Source organism: Equus asinus, chromosome 18 (assembly GCF_041296235.1).
Source record: "Equus asinus isolate D_3611 breed Donkey chromosome 18, EquAss-T2T_v2, whole genome shotgun sequence".
Taxonomy (NCBI): Eukaryota; Metazoa; Chordata; class Mammalia; order Perissodactyla; family Equidae; genus Equus; species Equus asinus.
This window is the reverse complement of record NC_091807.1, coordinates 6,772,130-6,778,129: the sequence shown is the minus strand read 5'-3', so window position 1 is coordinate 6,778,129 and position 6,000 is coordinate 6,772,130.

Sequence of the window (6,000 nt, the reverse complement as noted above, 5' to 3'; positions counted from 1 at the left end):
AGCGATGAAGTAGAATGTAAGTCAATATATAAAAAGTAACAATATATCAACAATGAACAATTGAAATTAAAAATTAGTGAAATGATACTATTTATAATAGCACAAAAATATGTAGGTATAAATCTAACAAAATATGTATAAGACCTGTATTAGATAAGAGACATAAGCATGAGTTTATGTTTAGCTTAACATAGACACAAAAGAGTACATACAGAAATGTTTATATCTGTGTGTGTGTTTATACACAAGTTAGAATGAACACATATATCTCCTTGCTTTGTCAGCTGAGAGGACATAAAGACAATGACACCCCAGTAGCAATGAGCACAATGAACACTCAATTATTGGTTTCTAGTGCTATTTTTCCATTAAAGGAAGCAGAATTCCTCAGAACAAGGACTGATACTAGGAATGGGGCAGCAAATATGCAAGATGAGCCTAGAGAGTCTTGTAGTTCCAGAAAGTAAGAAAACATAAAAAGGGGACATAGGGGCCGGCCCAGTGGTGTAGCAGGTAAGTTCACACGTTCTGCTTTGGTGGCCCAGGTTCCCTGGTTCGGATCCTGGGTGCACACATGGCAGTGCTTGGCAAGCCATGCTGTGGTAGGTGTCCCATGTATAAAGTAGAGGAAGATGGGTATGGATGTTAGCTCATGACCAGTCTTCCTCAGCTAAAAGAGGAGGATTGGCTGCAGATGTTAGCTCAGGGCTAACCTTCCTCAAAAAAAAAAACAAAAACAGGAGATATTGTTTAATGCTAAAAGCATACAGTAGCCACATAAAAGGGCTTCAGTGTCCAAAGATAGAATAATTTAGGCAAAATAAATAAAAGGAAATGAAGAAAGGGAAGGAAAGAAAAGAAAGAGAAGGAAGGAGAGAAGGGAAGGGAAGTCTATTGGATTATAACCCAAAGCATAAAACAAATATCTAAAACTCTATACTGATAACAATAAATGATTGAGTACATAAAAAGGAGAGAAAATAGGCATATCTCCTGTGCAGAAGACTTCCAAATGATTTATGTAAATATTCTGCCCTGAAGGAGGTGAAGCACAACTCGTTATTCCTTAGGTGCAAGCTATTCACATTGCCTTCCTTCCAAAGAGTATAGTGTGAAAACAGGGAAACTTGAGTGGAGAAATCTAGCAAATACTGGTGACAAGATTTAACATCAACAGTGATAATCCATGTAGACAGTATGTACTCAAGATAGAATGTCATGAGAATGGCACTTCATGTCTGTGGCTTTTCTCACAAAAAACAATAACCCCAGTTTAATCATGATGAAAGTATGAGATAAGTCCCAATCAAGGGACATTCTACAAAACACCTGACCAAAATACCCCAAAACTGTCAAAGATATCGAAAGAAGAAATGTCTGAGAAATTGTCTCAGCCGAGAAGAAACTAAGGAGACAATATGACTAAATGTAATGTGGTATCCTGCATGAGATTCTAGAATAGTTAAGGGATAATAGATAAAAACTAAGGAGATTTAAATAAACCACAGACTTTTATACATAATAATGTATAAATATTGGCTCATCAATTGTGAGAAATATACTAGTGTGAGATGTAGGAGAAACTAGGTAAGACGTATATGGGAACTCTGTATATTAGCCACACAACTTTGTATGTAGAAAATACATGCTACACAGTCCTGGAAAATTATTTCACATAATTAACTCTGGACTTATAAAGGCCAATCCAAAGTAGCCAAACTAATTATGCGATAATAAGAATTATAAGTACTTTTGATCTAAAGAAAAATGTAGACAGTTTTCTCTGGAGAAGCAATTTTCCTTATGATTCCAAACTTGAGTCATACATTTTCTAGGATGTAAGGGATTTTTCCATTTTTGAACAAAATTCTGTTCATTTAAAATAAAAAAAAAAACTAACCAGTGAATGAAACATATAATTACTTAAATATAAAACTTGGCATCTATTTCTGTCACATGTTTGTGTCATTCTCCAATCCCTTCCCCATTAGGCATTGTGTTTCATGAAGGCGTAACCATGCATATGTATTCTTCACCCTGTGTCTTCTGTGCCCAGCCAAGTTTTTGGCATGCGATTAGTGCTTCATAAATATTTGTTGAGTGGCTATATAAACGAACGAATGAAGAGTGACCCAAGGGACTTCTCATTGTATTTTTATTCCTTATTCTCTAAAGTATTTCACTTTTACCTTTATTTCACTCTACCAAGCTCCCACTTTGGACGTGCTTCAAGTTATAATCATTTCTACTCTAGCTAGAAAGATAGGCCAGTAGTTGGTTCTGTTTATTTAAATTTTCTCCATAGGACTTCCAGAGCTTAATGATTTGTGATATTCACCACCTTTCTAAGCAGATATAGTTTTGGCATTTCTACAGTATTATGATTAGAATGTACTCTATAGTTAAAGTGTAAGAACTTGAATTCAGGAAAAACGTCTTGACTCACATTTTAAAATAAATTTAGAATTTTCAAATATACAGAGAGAGCTTGTGTCTACACTATGAAACTGCCCAGGTGTGACATACGGTAAGCTCCACAGAAAAGAATCAGAATCGTTCTATTTATTCCTAATACTGACAATAATGCATTATATACAGAAGTGGCCTAAAACAATAACTGGATTATTTTAATGAATAAATTCCTAAAGTGTAGAATCCCAAAGTTTCACATTTACAGAAATGGGGGTTAATAATTTAAAAAATCTATTTATTTACTTAAAAAATATAAACCTACAAATTATAGTTCCTCAAATACCGCGTATAATAATAATTTTAAATGCCTATTTTAAATTTATATGCAGGTCTTTAAAACTTTCAACATAGAACTTCAATTAGTCTTTCAAAGCTTAAAAAATTCAAATGAGCAGAATGATTTTATTAATTAAATAGAGCTTCCATCAAAATAATAGTTCTTTTTTGTGACTGAGAGAAAAGCATCTTTAATGTCCAAATTCATATCTATACTAAATATTCAATCTCCAAATTTTATGAATAATATTTAATAGTGAGTCTCTTAAATCAAGGGAAAAAGTGTATTCCCCAAGTTTTGCTCTGTAGTATGATATTTTTCAAGCCTCTGTTTTAAATCAACTTTTGTAATTTGTGACTCTGCAGGTCCTCAAAAATGCTGAATGACTATTTTTGACTAACTGGCGAAATCTCAAAGAAAATAACTTGGCACAAAATATTGTCTTGAATTGAGTAGTTTAATCCAGGGTGTCTTGTATATTCTTTCAAAATACTTTCCTGTAGATTGTTTGGCCATTGCCAAACAACCTCTTTTGTTGACTTGTTTTGTTTTATTTTTGGTGAATTCAATATATTACTAACCAGATGTAGCCAGAGGCTTGAAGTCCACCTGTTTCCAGACATTGCTATTCAGGCATGCAGCCACTGTAATGCCAGAGTTGCTAAATGAATACAGAAATATTAACTAGCTTTCCACACCCACAAATAAATCCACACAGAATTCTGATAGTTTTGAGAAGTGATCCCTTTCTTCTCACATTCTTTGGTATAATGTTTTCAGTTTTCTGACTTCCATTATTCAGAATCCACTGAATTAAGCCATTTAATATTTAATATGTTATTTATGAAAAAAAGAAACATAACACACACACTAGGGAATGGAGACTTTTGGGTATAAAAACAGAATAAAATCATCAAATATTATCCAGTGTTGTGACCTTTAAGCGAATTTGTTAAATTAATCTAAAGGGTAATTTGCTCATTGAAGATGTTGTAAATACCTTGGCCGTACGCAAGGATTAAAAGAGCTAACACAACAGCTAATGCTATTTTCATATTTGTCTTACAGTTTTGTACTTAATAATCAGAATAACACCAATTATCATTCTATGTTTTCTTAATATTAATTAAGCATAACCTACATAACCTTTTGAACTGTGTAAGTTACTATTATGCACATTTTACAGATAGGGAAATTGAGCACAGAGTAACTTGCCAGACGTCAAACTGCTGGCAATTTGCAAAGCCAAGTCTTAAATCCAGATAGTTTTGCTCCAGAGACCACGCTGTAACCACTACATTATAATGTTCCTCTACAATGAAGTAGCCGTTAGCTGACCTTGTGAAGACAAAAATATGCAGCTACTGTTTGTTTACATTGATTTTATGTCCAACTGTCGTAAATTCTGTCTTGAAAATATTCAATTTAAAACATGTTACTCTAACATGGCATTCATATGAAGAACTCAGTCAAAATGTACATGAATTTTGAGGAAGATGCAATTTTTCTGGGCACAGTTGTAAGTAAAGATTTTTATGGGTTTGGGAAGACGTGAAAAAAATGTTGGGATTGAATTTATGGCTTGGCATCAAAACCATGTGCAAATCAATTTGTGACCTTGACAAAATTATAACTTTGTTTGATCATCACTTTGTTCTTAGGGATAAACCCATTAAAATCAAATAAAAAGGCATTAAACCCAGCTGTCAACATTATTTGCATGCTTCTAATTATGAGCAGAGGAATTGTTGTAATAAATGTAATCCTTTTTATGATGATACAGACTGTAACTAAAAATGTCTTCCAAATCTTATGTAAAAAATATATGTATATAATATAGTCCTAAACAAATGAAGTAGTAAATCTGGTTTTGAAAACATTGAAAAATGTTGATTAAAATTTGACTAGAGAGGAAGCAAAAATATAGATAATATTTCTGGGAAACTGGCTAATTCCCTCATTGTTAAAATGGTACAGCCTTAATTATACTCTTCTTTCCATTAGTGGCTGGTTGTTTCAGTTTGGACATTTAGTTTAGATATCACTTTAGCACTTATTTTGGAACATGAAATTCTCCTGGATCAGGCGTAAGATATTTACCAGACTCAGTTGAAAATATATCATTTGCAGTTTCAAACACTATATGTCTCCTAATTTTCTCATTAATTTGCCTTAAATTCACAGTATGAATACTTAAACACTCGGGGTCTTCTTTAAATTTGGACATATGTAAATCTCAGAAACTTCAGCAGGTTTCAAATACACATATCTCCTTATGGGACCAATAATATTCCCATAGAATTGTTCTAAGTAAGAGTATTTTCTGAAAGCAAAGGCACCATGTGTAGTTACAATAAAATTCCCATTTAATTACAATGTGACTGTCTGTAAAATATGATATTAACATGTCAAGTCAATTTCATGCTCACCTCTTCTCAGGCTATTTAGCACAACAAATTTCATGCTAATCAGTTTGAGCATTTGATGTCGAAGTTGGAAATTTGGCATTTCTGCATATCTTATGAAACATATGTATGCATATATATATTTATGATAAAGTGGTAATGCATTGCAGTTGAAATTAGCTTTGATATTTAAGCTTAATTTGATATTGTTATAATTTAGAGGCAAAAAGAAAAATAGGATATTCATATTATTAAAAAGAAATTACAATAAATAGAAAATATGATATAACCCATAAGAAACATTAGAATGGAGAATTACACATGAAAATCTCAAAGTAGTCACCTTCATGTGTTATGATGATTAATTACCACTATTTCTTCTTTTTACTTATGGTATTTTATATTTTCCTACAGTACAAATCCATTATTGTTTAATTTTGTACACATTAAAACCTTGTGAGCTAGGTTTTAATTAGTTAAAACTAACTAATAGACAATAGAATAACTCAAAAAATGCAAAAAATAATACATGGGACCAGTTCTGTTTCTTGATGCAACAAAGACTCTCCTAAAAAGTCTCTCCATCTGCAGGGAACAACTGTAATACCAGGACATAATAGAAAAAGCAACTGCCTAAAGGTACTGGAGAGTGAACAAAAGCAGACAGACTCTAGTGGGAGTGCATGTACACTTGTTTGAAGGGGGGAGACATGGAGCTATACACATAAGTTTCCATCTCCTTGACTTTTAGCTTGTGACTGTGGACACACATCTCATAGAGCTTCAAATGAAGGCACATATCAAAAGCCAACAATTTTTCTGGCTGGAAGAATGAAGAAAAAAACA